Consider the following 14365-nt stretch of genomic DNA (forward strand, 5'->3'; position numbering starts at 1 on the left):
AGTTTTAACATTGACATATTCACTCACGTTTAAGTAACTTACTTTCTATGCATCTCGCTCGTACTCGCATATTAGTGCAAGCGAGATGTATAGAAAGTAATTTACGTAGACGCGAGTTAATCTGTCAATGTCAAAACTGGTGGTAGCCGTACTGCTGTGTGTACATTTTCCGACGTAGACAACTTTCACTGTAGGTTTTATGGCGTTATAGACAATTTGCGTTGTAGTTTTTCTGCCGTGTAGCCATTTTGCGAGGTAGGTGTTCACTCCTGGACCCGCGGTTTGTACACACAGCAGAAAGCAAACGTTGGAGAAAACCCACTACTCTTGAACCTTTATTCGGTTAAGGACAGATTCTGGTTACGGCAGATTCTGTTTACGGCAGATTCGTGTCCTTCCGGAGGTAAGTAGGTGTTCACTCCTGGACCCGCGTCGCGTCGCCTGATGAGCGACAATACGGTAAACCCCATTGTGGTTGGTGCAACTCATGGATCATTCCGATAGTAATCCCAATGAAAAACCACATTAAATACAATAATGGTTTATTTGAAAGACGTTACAAGTCAAAAGAACAGGACTGCACAGAACTCACAGTTTGCTTAATAAAATATACCGTCATTATCTTATCAATGATCTATAGAATTTGGCTCATGCAGGTTGATGCCCGACAGCTATGACTGCCTTGTCGAAGGCTGCGATTGGCCGCGGAGGCTGACCTACTGCGAGCACAGCATCTGTTGGGAGAATACATAAAATTAGAAATTTGAATATTCTAAAATCCGAGGATTGCTAAGTGACAAAGACCCCTTAAATGGACGTGCACCAACAATGAAAAGTAAACCACAAATCCTGTCAAATAAGTATAAAACATCAGTTTTTAAACACTGGCCACATTTTACCAAAAACAAGAGTCATTGTGTCACTGAGCTAGCTTGAGGTTGATGATTGTGTTATTATCATTAATTTAGATCGAGTACTTATTCTAAAAGCTGTCCTGCATGATTGGAGAATAAAAACATTTTCATTTGTTAATTATGTTGAAACCAATTGTACTCTCTTTCATTAAATATATTGAAGACATAAAAGAGGATAATACATTCAATTTTTAAAGCGCAAAGCGGTATCAATTTAACATCAGTGAAAAATCTATATAATTCCAAATTATCTTTTAAATGTTTCATGATTGGTGCCATTACAATACACTAGTGGGTATCTACCCAACTTCTGGCATCAGATGTTAAGCGAGGTTTAGACTAGCAAGAACTTGTATGCAATTTTAAACAATTTTCATTACATTACGGTACCTATTCAAACTTTTGAATGCGGTTTACCTTAGTAGTCGGCAATGTAATGTAAATTGCATGCAAGTTCTTGCTAGCCTAGGCCCGCTTTAAATCTGCCTTTAGCCGGAGCGCCAGGTGTCACTGGATATTTGCTACTTGACTGTATACTGTGACGAGAGAGCCGCCGCCGCAGCACGGCTTGCACGGCGCCGGAGGGCAACACGCCCCACAGCATCCGCCGCATCCACCTCTGTAACGATCACAATCAAAACCTTTGTAACTTGCCAACAAGTCCAACAAACCAGTTTTTATTTCTATTAAGGTATACCCGGGTAAGACCGGACAACTTTTCGGTGAGTTGGAAGGACGTCACAAAAAATAGACTACAAGACACCAAACCGAAAAACCTTCTTGGACTAAGATCGGACTAATGCTGATTCGAGCTCTAAAGCAAGTAGAATAAGTTGCATACGTTGAAAAATGTGGTCTTTTTCATTAATCATTAATTATTATTAACTCTTTGACACTTTTTAGGGTTCCGTACCTGAAAAGGAAATAACGGAACCTTTATAGGATCACTTGTGCGTCTGTCTGTCTGTCTGTATGTCTGTCTGTCCGTCCGTCTGTCACAGCCCATTTTCTCCAAATGTACTGGACCAATTAAGTTGATATTTGGTACAAATATGTACATTCGTGACCCAAAGACGGACATCTTACGTAAACAAATAAATTTTAAACATGGAGGCCACTTTTGGGGGGTACTATATCGTGTTACATATCAAATGAAAAAGGTCATTTTGAGAATCTCAAATCTATATTTATTATAATTTTAAAATAAATAGTTTAGAAGTTATTTAAGAAAATAGCCAAAAAATTATCATTCCCAGGGGGGGGGGGCACTTTAACTCCGAAACTACTGGGTCTAAGATTTTGAAAAAAATATTCAAAATAGTTCTTTACCTATACATGACAGGAAAACCTATTAGAAATATGCAGTCAAGCGTGAGTCGGACTAATTACTTCGTTTTTGATACGACCCCTACCCTACGGGATTTTTAAAGGCAATACACTCGCGTTTCACATATAAAAAATGCATTGTTAAAAATTGGGTAATGTACGGAACCCTTGGAACGCGAGTCCGACTCGCACTTTGCCGGTTTTTATTAAACGTTCGTGACACGGCTGAGCGGTTACTACAATGTGGCAAGAGGGGCGGGATTAAATGGCGTCACACATTGTATTGCTAGTGATGTAAAATAACTACTACATATTTTGGTAGCAATCGCGATCGTACGATTTTACCCTCCATCCGATCTTACCCAGGTTTACCTTATATTCTTAAGCTATCTTTGTTAAACTAGAAATGTTAAGGGCTACAAATATAATGACCACCAAAAAATACTCTGGTACCCTAAATAAAAAAATCATGCTTACCAAAGAAAATTACTGAACACCAAAAAAATAAGGCCTAAAATTACAAAAGTACCACCGTTTTAATTACGACTGCACTTCAAATTGTATTTGAATACCAAATATATTGAATGATCACCAAAAATCATTAATGATCACCAAATCTTGAAGACCAAATTAATGCGATATTTTCACCTAAATAAACCACTATGATTACCAAAAAATGTATACATATTACCAAAAAAGTAAAATGATGCCAAAATTATTAGCCCCTCCCGCTCAACCCCCCGTCTAACCTAACCTACTTTTCTAGTACCATACTGAAATGCTACTAGAAAAGTGGGTTAGGTTAAGTTTGAACTGCGACCCTTACAGAAAAGAAATGCTACTAGAAAAGTGGGTTAGGTTAGGTTTGAACTGCGACCCTTACAGAAAAGAAATGCTACTAGAAAAGTGGGTTAGGTTAGGTTTGAACTGCGACCCTTACAGAAAAGAAATGCTACTAGAAAAGTGGGTTAGGTCAGGTTTAAACTGCGACCCTTACAGAAACGAAATGCTACTAGAAAAGTGGGTTAGGTTAGGTTTGAACTGCAACCCATACAGAAACGAAATTCTACTAGAAAAGTGGGTTAGATTAGGTTTGAACTGCAACCCATACAGAAACGAAATGCTACTAGAAAAGTGGGTTAGGTTAGGTTTGAACTGCAACCCATACAGAAACGAAATGCTACTAGAAAAGTGGGTTAGGTTAGGTTTGAACTGCGACCCTTACAGAAACAAAATGCTACTAGAAAAGTGGGTTAGATTAGGTTTGAACTGCAACCCATACAGAAAAGAAATGCTACTAGAAAAGTGGGTTAGGTTAGGTTTGAACTGCGACCCTTACAGAAACGAAATGCTACTAGAAAAGTGGGTTAGGTTAGGTTTGAACTGCGACCCATACAGAAACGAAATGCTACTAGAAAAGTGGGTTAGATTAGGTTAGAAAAAGGTGACGAAGTGGATTAATTAATTTAATAGGATAACGATATATTAAATATTTGCACAATTTTAATTAAAATGTGGTTACAATTTTGGTGGTCATTTACTATTTTTGGGTTTACAATGATTATTTTGGAGTCATTTGCTTTAATAGGATAGCAAGATTTAAAAATTTGGTTACAATTTTACATTAAAATGGAGTTCTAATTTTGGTGGTCATTTACTATTTTTGGGTTTACAATGATTATTTTGGTGTCATTTTATTTAATAGGATAGCAAGATGTAAACATTTGGTTATCATTTCACATTAAAATGGGGTTTGAAATTTGGTAATCATTTACAATTTTTGGGTTAATAATGATTAGTTTGGTGTCATTTCCTTTAATAGGATAGTAAAATGTAATAAAATTGGTAATCATTTCACATTAAAATGGTGTTATAATTTTGGTGATCGTTTATTATTTTAGGGTGGTAAAGTAGATTTTTTTGGTATTTAATTTTACTAAATCTGGTGATCAGTTAAATAGCAGCCAATGTTAAGTAATAAATGCTCAGAGAGAATGATTTTTGGCGAATTAATCTAAATCAAAACTTGCCGTTGGTCTGCAAATAACCCTAAAGGCCTGTGCACACCGGCTTGCGTGTGCGTGACGTGCACGTGCGTGTGTGCTAAAATGTTGGAGCCACACACGCATACGTCACGCAAGCGGTGTGCCGTCTCTCATAAGGATCTGTATACTACAACGCCGCACGTGCACCTGCACGTCACGCACACGCAGCCAGTGTGCACAGGCCTTAAAGCTCTGTTTTCCTTTCCTAGGATAGCGGTGCCGTCATATAGCGGCCGTCTCCATACGAAATAATACGGCTAAATATAGATGTAGTAGTAGTATTTTGTATGGAGACGGTCGTTATCCTAGGAAACCAGAGCTTTAAGGTGGCCACTGACGAGCCTTCCAACAGTCCAAATAGCGTGGCTGCAATCCAAAATCGGTCCGTGAATGTCAAAAACGTACAATGTTTAATATTAGGATGCCGTCCATTTGGATGAATCCATTATAACGGCATCCATTTGGAAGGCTCGTCAGTGGCCTGCTTAATGTATAGACAAAGCAATGTAAAAACATACCTGATATTTGACATAATTGACTGGAGTTGATTGATAACGTTCATACGGTCGCACATTTTGCACTTTTCTGTAATTGAATTGGATTCTAATATAAGGCAGAATATTTTAAAAGTTTATATTATTTTTCTTAGAAAAATCTCAACTCTAAAAATTTTGACTGAAGTTCCAAATGGATTGAATAAAATTACTGTCAAAATAGACGTTTGTTGTAATTTTTTATGTCATTTGAATTGTCAAATTTATAAATCGAAATGTCAACAAAAAAGGTAAAACTTTAAAGAGGTTACCTTGCGAACACCTTCGGCGAAGGCTAGACGTACAATAAATACTGTGAACCAACCAACCAATCAACCTGTGTGGTAAATACTGAAGGATCATAATCTCACATTCTGTTCACGCAACAAGGCTTCACGTGCAATATTTAACCCTATACCTGGCTGAGGGAGATATATTTCCCACATACCACATACGGCACTTCAAACTTGTGGTTCTATATTCAATGAGTAAGACTGACATCCGATTCTCATTTTTGAACCGTCAGCCTGGTAAAGGGTTAAGTTCAGTCGAGTCTCCATTGATGTCGCGATGCGTACTGACATATCGCAGTATTTACTTACTGTACCTACGTGTAGTCTAGCATATTGACGGATGTCAATATTTATCACAAACTGCGATCCGGATTCTAGCAATCTAGAATTCCGTGATAAATTATGTTATCCGTCAATATTAGAGACTAGACGATCAATAGATATCACGATCAGAAAATAACAGTATTTATTGTACGTCTAGCCTTCGCCTTCCGAATTACCCGACTTTACACTCTTGGTATTTAAGAGGAAACATATACCTAATTATTATGTAAGATTTATCATAATGCAATCAATATTTTTCATTTTTTTTTAAACATAAGTGTAATTTTTCCATACAAACGTGTCGACATTTTCCTCTCTGGATTTTGGCCCTAGATGTTTTTTTCATATGAGTTCAATATTACCTATGTACAGTCGAGGACATAAATATGTATACATTTCTTCACCTTAACCCATTGAAATAAGGTGAAAAAATGTATACATATTTATGTCCTCGACTGTACAATGTACCTATGTCTGTACGTTTTGCTTTTTTTGATATTATTGTTTTTAGGGTTCCGTACCCAAAGGGTAAAACGGGACCCTATTACTAAGACTCCGCTGTCCGTCCGTCCGTCCGTCTGTCACCAGGTTGTATCTCACGAACCGTGATAGCTAGACAGTTGAAATTTTCACAATGATGTATTTCTGTTGCCGCTATAACAGCAAATAACAAAAACAGAATAAAATAAAGATTTAAGTGGGGTTCCCATACAACAAATGTGATTTTTGACCGAAGTTAAGCAACGTCGGGCGGGGTCAGTACTTGGATGGGTGACTGTTTTTTTGCCGTTTTTTGCATTATGGTACGGAACCCTTCGTGCGCGAGTCCGACTAGCACTTGCCCGGTTTTTATAAATAAAAACTAGGATACTTTTGAGACGCCTAGCATACAAAATCGGCAAAGTGCACGTAAAGTGCTAATTAGTAGCACCAAGTAGCACTATATGTACTTGTACTGTAAATTAGTTATAATTATGTGTCATGTTAAACGTGGGTTTACATAGGTAATTGGGTTATTATGATATTTGGTTGCAGCAAAACGCACCTGATTTTCCACTCGTTGTTTTAGCGGCATTGGCAATACGATGGCGCACAGGATGGGTAGTGGGGCTGGACCTGAAACATAAAAGAAGGAATAAATATATACCTACTACAGTTCAATTAGGAAAATTTATATTATAAGTAACAAATAAAAATTTATTTACTTAGGTAACTTACTTGGAATCATCCCCTGATATCGGGTAATTTCGAAAAATCACTTAACCCCACTGATTACCAGTCCGCCGGACGATATCGGCCTGTCAGTTAAACGCAAAATTTGACAGCTCTGAACAACTGACAGGCTGATATCGTCCGTCGAACTGGTAATCTGTGGGCCCCTTTTAGTTCCATTCCATCATATCAGAGGCCATTTCCGGAAGTACCCGACACTCGGAAGTGACTCGGAGTTATTTTAAGTAGGTACCTAAAGTAATTTGGTGCAAAAAACGGTACCTACACGTGTTTATATGATTTTTCACATTGGACGCGAATTACACGCCGCTCCGGAATGCGAGCGGGACATTGCTATAATTGCTATAATATACACGCATAGCGCTGTCCCACTCATACACCGTAGCGACTAGCGAATTCGCATCAGTGTGATAACCGCGATATCGGAATGAGGTGCGGATCCACAGCGCAGCGATAAGTAACCGCGTTTGATTGTATGTAGGTATGTATATAGGTACTTACAATCGCCTGCGCTCGCGGTGAAAAAAATGCCTTAGGTAATCCTTACACCTGCAAGGCGTTCAAACGAGTATCGCCCTAAGGGTGGAACACCGCGAGCGCAGACGATTGTACTACGAAAAATTATAAGTAGACACGTGTTCTTACCGGTCGTTCATAATTAATAAGTTGATATCGAATATGCTTGTCTTGGTTATTCAGAATCATGCCAGGCCATGACGTGGGTCGGTACTCGAAGCAACTGTCACCCACGATCAGAGGCCGCCGGAGTGTGACGTTGTCTATGCCGCATGGTAGGCATGTTGGGCCCTGCTCGAATGAATAGGAAAATTATAAAACGAAAAACAAAAAAATTCACTGAGCACCTAAAATACTTGCCTACTCAGTAACTAGTCGCTTCGCTAAGTTATTGTATAGAGCAGCGGTCGGCAACCTTTTAGCAGCCAAGGGCCACATAGTAGTTAACGAAGATGACGCGGGCCGCATTTTGGTAATATTTGAGACTTTAGCAGACATTGTCGTTCGTCAGTATTACATACAAAATAGCCAGGGAGGCTCGCGGGCCGCAAGCGAGAGGTTGGCGGGCCGCTGGTTGCCGACCGCTGGTATAGAGCATTATTCCGTTCGCCGAGTTACATTTTTGTAGGTTAGGTTAAGTTTGAATATTAAGCTGCTAAAATGAGAACCCAAAAAATATGGGCATATAAATTTGAGACATTTATATTATCCAGTGGCGTGCACTTCATAAAGGCAAAAAGGCACTGCCTACCCTACTATAATTCCGATGTCTATCCTCTTAAACTACTTAATTTAATTTATACTTGATCGTACTATCAGTAATCGATATAACTTAAAACATTCTAAAAATTAATAAGCGCTCCATCTACCGGTTAAGCTTTGTCATCAAGTCATCATCTATAATAATTCTACGCGACGAAGTTTACACCACGCGGCACTAGCGCCGCTACGTGCCTTGCACGGCAAAGACAGAAAACATTTCCGTCTAAATCTTTCTATGTGTGCCTTCGTCGTTACGCGGTTACAGTGTAGTGGGCCTTCCTATAAGTACGAGCACACAATTATACAAGTAACGCACACATTTAGACGCAATAGGCAGTGTCTTTCGTACCAAGCCTAAACGAATGACGCCCGAAAGTTTCCGAATAGTTCCGATGTTTATGTGACTATTTTAAAAAGTAGCATTTGCTATGGTAATTTAGTGCAAATACGAGACTATTTTTTTATTCGTTTACAGTATTTGGTTAAGTTTATTTTCATTTTTTATTCGGTCGCCATTGTTTGTTTGTTTTGGTGAGTTTATGAGATAACAGTTAACAGTTGCCGGAAATTATAAAGTGCGATTAGTGAAAAAATGGATAATTTAACTGTGAAAGTTGTGGTGGGTGTGTGTGTGTGCAAACTATTAAAAATGATGCGTTTTCGAAGCTTTCGTTTAGCCAAAAAAAGAAGTAATTGAAAAGACTTGACAACAAAATGAAAACCATCACGCAATTTTTTTGGTGAGTTAGTAGATCTCATTTTTTAAGGATCCGTATCCAAAGGGTAAAACGGGACTCTATTACTAAGACTCTGCTGTCCTGCCGTCCGTCCGTCTGTCATCAGGCTGTATCTCACGAACCGTGATAGCTAGACAGTTGAAATTCTCACAGATGTATTTCTGTTGCCGCTATAACAACAAACACTCAAAACAGAATAAAATAAAGATTTAAGTGGGGCTCCCATACAACAAACGTGATTTTTGACCGAAGTTAAGCAACGTAGGGCGGGGTCAGTACTTGGATGGGTGACCGTTTTTTTTTGCATTATGGTACGGAACCCTTCGTGCGCGAGTCCGACTCGCACTTGCCCGGTTTTCTGATATAATTTTGCCTACCCAGTCCCAAATCTCTGTGCACGCGACTGATATTATCATATATATAAAATTGAAAAACCAGAACGGGATAAAAACGAGGGAAGAAGCGAGATGGCGCCTTACAAATTTCTAAAAAAGTTTTTGACACGTTTCTCGAATACGACGCACGTATGATAAGAAAAAACTGTTCAAATCAATTATCTAAATATGGGAATAGAACTAGAACGTAAAAACTACCGCTTTCGACGCGTATTTAATTTACAAAAAGGAAAAGAAATTTTCATAACAACATACTTTATTGTATGAACATCGGCCATTTCTCGGCAACTCTCGGTTCGTTTCGTTTCGGTGTAAAGTAATTTAAATTATGTTTGTCATGTTGGTATACAGTTATTCCTACGTGTTTTTATACGAAGTAATATAAAAAGTGATGTCAACCTCAACCTTAGTGTACGCCCATACGAGTGACTTATGACAAATATGACATCAATCAAATTAATATTATCATATTATTAATAATTTGTATTTTGTTGTTTTAAATTTATTTTGAGTTATATTATTCGGAGTCAATTTGAATTCACAGTCAATCAAGTCAAAAAGAAATTCGACTTCGTTAAACATTGCCATTCGTCCGGGGAACGGGCTGCCGAGATAGGCCAGAAATACAAAGTGGATACGTTAATATTTAATATGAAGTCCATCAGTTCAAGGGATGACTTTAGAGATAGGTATACTTAATCAACTTGGAAACTGTTTTCTCGCGTAATACGATACGGCTCGACCAGGTAAGATTTTTCTTCTTGCTGAAAGTCACCATCAGATATATCGGAGTGGATGAGGTATTCACAAATATCTGAAGTCTGAACAATGTAAATTATAATGTTACTTTAAAGTGCATGTTCAGATATTTTTGAGCGACCTTGGTGGCTACGATATATATCTAATGGCAACTACACATTCATGAAGCCAATGTACAGTCAGTATGAAATAGATCAGGCTAAAGTAGCCAAATACATCGTAATATAACTTTGTTGCCATAGAAATAAGGATGTTTCCGATATATTTGGGTATTGGAGAGACCAAAGCGGCTTAGCTTCAGTGGCTCGGAGCACACAGAGAGAATGGGAGAGGATCTTGCCGTGAAGAGAGCGTACTTGGGACAACGAAATGGGAGACACCCGATTGGACGTCCTAGGTACCGCAGAAACGACGTCGTTGCTCAAGACCTGCTCAACCTCGGCCATAGCGACTGGCGAGAGCTATCGCAAGACCGAGAAACATGGCGTGATCTGGTATCGGGGCCCAGGACTCTTTTTGGATCGTTGCGTCACCGTAGTAAGTATTGTTATGTCCAGAAAGGAAAATGGGGACTACCTACCTACGTTTGTATGAAAAGGCGATATATGGGCGGTGGTCGTCCGAATTCGTCTTAAGGCGGAAATTAATCTAATGAACATTTTTGCTGACTGGACTGGGCTTTTAAAAATAAATAATAATTTAAAAAAAATACAATCTTGCCATCATTTTATCTTATCAAATCTTCTTAAGAAATTTGCGAATTAATTTATCCAAATAACGGTTACAAATAAGAAGTCCCTATCACAGAGTTATGAACCCTGGCAGGGTTGAATAGGTACATAATAATGTCGGTAGTTAACGAAACATAAGACTAACTCTTTATTTCATTTACGCGAGCGGAGACGCGGGCCCGCCTAGATAATAAGATTAATAAGGTAGAAGTAGGTAACCGCATGAGATAAGTATTTTCTTTTTAATTTGCCGCTTTTTTCTACTGATTGAAATGTTTTGACAGACTATATATAAAATATTATAATAAAAATAAATTTCACAATAATAAACTTGATTTTCTTGAATGTTTTTTCTTCATTAGGTAGTCCTTTTGATTTTTTTTTTTATATATATTGATAAAAATCTGAAGGTGTACCAAAGGGGGACATTTTTGTGTCCTCCAGGACCACAAAGTTGAATTTGCAAAAAGTTGAATTTGCAGCATGTTGAATGTTAAAATGTTGAATTTGCATAAAGTTGAATTCTCTATAAGTCCAAATTGCATAAAGTTGAATTTGCAGCTTGTTGAATCCTAAAATGTTGAATTTGCAGAAAGTTGATTTTGCGGTATGTTGAATCACAAAATGTTGAATTTGCATAAGATTGAATTTGCGGTACCTACAGGATGTAGCAAGGGTCACGAGCGATACTTTAACAGCTGATAGGGTCAATGACCCTAAGTGCGATGCAAGTGGAAGAAATTCGAAATTCGAAAAGAAAAGTCACTTTGTATGGAGATAGGTGTATTTTCGGTCAGCTGTTCCATACAAGGTAAAAAAAAATTCCAGTTTCGATTTTTTTCCGCTTCCATAGCAATCAGGGTATTAACCTTGTCGGCTGTTGAAGTATCGTTCGGGACTTTTGTTACAGACCTGACCAGACCTGTATAGCTTCGGGGCATAAGTTCTAAGACTCCAGTCGCGACTGGTGAGCCTTTTCGTAGCATAATGCCAAGCTAATCTTATTTTGTGTTTTCTTTTATATTATGTATTGTATCGATTGTTTGTGCTTACGAATAAATCAATTCTATTCTATTCTAATTTTGCTGAAATTACTGATGTAATGTTACCACATATTTTGTTTAACATTATATATCTTAAAAGAATTCCACTTTTTTTATTTTGTCATTTTAATGTGATTTCTTCTTAGAATCGCGGGCTCTTTAGATCCTGATAGGAGAAAGGAAGTGTCCCAAGATTTGTTTTCCATTCCGTTACCATTTTTTCATAGTTATAGCGGTAATGGGATGGACAGTCCGAAAAATATATGGAAATCTTTGGACAATTTTTTTCTATATAAAAAAACCCATGTTAAAAAAAGCGTCCAGGCACAGAAAGTTGAATTCCTAAAATGTTGAAATCCCGAAATGTTGACTTTCCCAGTATGTTGAAAGTATACATTTTGAGAATTCAACTTTTGAATATTTCAACGTTATAAGAATTCAACATTTTGCGAAACTAAAAAAAAAAACAACTTTCTGGGAAAGTCAACATTTTGGGATTTCAACATTTTAGGAATTCAACTTTGTGGTCCTGGAGGTTTTGTGTTGATGTGGGTAATTATTGTTTATACTCTGGCAATACTTTGTCAGTAAAAAACGGCGCGAAATTCATATTTTATGACAACCCTTCGCGCCTATATTTTATTAATTTTGCCGCCTATTTCTACTGATGGAAATAGCTTGCCAAACTATAGGTTAGTAGGGTGATTCGTCAATTCCTGGCCACTGTTTAATAACTCGCCACCTTATACTAAAAATGAATTATATTCACCTATAAACAGAATTTACAAATTCATTTTAGGTAGTACCTACAAAGGTGGCTAGTTATTGAAACCTTATAATAACATGAATGTTTATGGGTGAATAGAATTCATTTTAGTATAAGGTGGCAGTTATTCAGGATTTACCCTACATTTCAGGTTTCCAGGTACCATATGCTAAAGTTGCAAATATATTTTTGTTTATGGACAGAACTCGAAAAGAGATTCGTCAAATGTTGCTTGTTTAAATCATTATGTACTTAATGATGATTTATTATTTATGTCTTTTATATCATTTATAAAAAAATTATAAATTTATCTAATAATAACTATGACTTACTGAGACACGACAACACGGAACACATGGCGGAGGTTCTTTATAACTTGGCAAACATTGTAGAGGGCTACACATTGTAATTTAGAAAAATATTACAAAAATCTATTACTGATAATTTTGCTATTTTTTTACCGATTATAATGTCAAACGTTGACAGTAAAATTCTTCTTCTGGTTGCACCAACTAAAACGAGGATAATTAAATAAGTAAATAACTTTGAATAAAAATTAAGCCGGCCACACACCGCCGGAATTACTCTCTGCTTAAGCATTGGTCTGAAGATTTGGTCATTTTTTTGAAGATTCTTTATTCAGAATAGTTCAGAATGCGATACAAAAAAGGTATCTACAGCGTGATGGATATAGCCTTATGTAAAAAAAATCGGTCAAGTGCGAGTCCGTTGTAACTCGCGCACCGAGGGTTCCGTATAAACTTTAAATTGTTTCATGTCACTATATTCATGAACGACTTGACCAGAATTATACTAAGCGTAATTGTGTACAGTACCTACAGCGTCATGTATTTGGCAAATTGGCTAACTAATTTGCGCGACATGTTTGTATGTTGGTTTTTCAATAATTCTTTATCATGTGAACCGATTTCGACAATTTTTATTTTATTTGAAAGTAGGTGCTTTATTTGTGTAATCTCATAGATATTACTAGTATAATAAAAACCCGCAAAGGGGCTTAAATTGAAAATTAAATAAGAAAACATTTTTCGATACTTAAAAAAGTTTTCAAGATAGAGGGGTGATTAAATTTTTCCTGTAATATTTATGATAATGTTATTATTATGTGAAAATTTCATAAATTTTCGTTGGTAAACTTCGGAGATAAGGGGGAGGGAATGGTATTTTTTCACATTTACCTTCAAAAGTATTTTTTTTTTCATTATTAAAAAAAATCGTTTTGTAATGTTCAATTCGAGCTCTTTCAAATGATATCCCACTCGACCTAGTAACGAGACTTTAAAATTTTGCCCCCTTTTTATATTGGGCATTTTCCATAATTATTAAAATTAAAAAATTACACTTTCAATGTGTTTGGGTTAGCGCTGTTCATAACTATTCCAAATTTCAAATCGGTAGCCTCAGTAGTTCTCGAGATATTTAGCGATGTGACAGACGGACGGACAAACGGACAGAGTCGCACCATAAGGGTTCTTTTTGTAACTTTTTGGTACGAAACCCTAAAAAAAAAGAAGTAGAGAGCGTGTTCTGGCTACTTTTTTTTCTAGTTCTTCTATATTCAAAATACTCAAAAGTCATAATGCTAAATGAAATCACAATCAAAGCTCAGTATATACTTATTGTTCCTATTGAAAACACAAAAATATAAGAAAAAAAACGCATATTAGTTTGATAATCTTTAATAAATATATATCCTAAGGAAAATACCCAGCGTTTGCTGAAAATAAGTTCTGTGCTAGCGAAGGCTATTTCTTTTCCCTACGAAAATGTAAGTTCTGATTTTCTTTTAAATTGTTTTAACTGCAATATTCTATTTTGGTTTCCAAATGTAGCACTGCGACTAAATGCATGCTACAAAATCCTGTTCTTTTTACAGCTATTGTATAGATGGGTTAGTAGCACGGGGTCTAATTCGCAACTCGTCTAAGACGCTCCTCCCTATCACTACAATTTCAGTACCCTGGGGA

At 37.0% G+C, this 14365-nt stretch overlaps 1 protein-coding gene and 2 long non-coding RNA genes across 5 annotated transcripts in view; 1 reads left to right on the top strand and 2 right to left on the bottom strand.

Annotated features, from left to right (window-relative positions):
• The window catches only part of LOC134789988 (phospholipid scramblase 2), a 412262-nt gene that overhangs the window by 362803 nt on the left and 35094 nt on the right, over window positions 1-14365 (top strand). The gene's annotated exons all lie outside the window — the stretch shown is intronic.
• On the bottom strand, window positions 526-5016 carry LOC134789997 (uncharacterized). 3 transcript variants are annotated; one of them, XR_010144143.1, is made up of 3 exons: window positions 4804-5016; window positions 1445-1533; window positions 526-734 (listed from the first exon to the last, which is right to left on the bottom strand). It is a non-coding gene; the product is annotated as an uncharacterized LOC134789997 (long non-coding RNA). The 3 variants fall into 3 exon arrangements; XR_010144145.1 differs by having other exon boundaries at window positions 1401-1533; XR_010144144.1 differs by having other exon boundaries at window positions 1332-1533.
• On the bottom strand, window positions 6480-12829 carry LOC134789514 (uncharacterized). Its single transcript, XR_010144082.1, has 3 exons — window positions 12710-12829; window positions 7314-7475; window positions 6480-6551 (listed from the first exon to the last, which is right to left on the bottom strand). It is a non-coding gene; the product is annotated as an uncharacterized LOC134789514 (long non-coding RNA).

The sequence above is a fragment of the Cydia splendana genome, chromosome 4 (assembly GCF_910591565.1).
Source record: "Cydia splendana chromosome 4, ilCydSple1.2, whole genome shotgun sequence".
NCBI lineage: Eukaryota > Metazoa > Arthropoda > Insecta > Lepidoptera > Tortricidae > Cydia > Cydia splendana.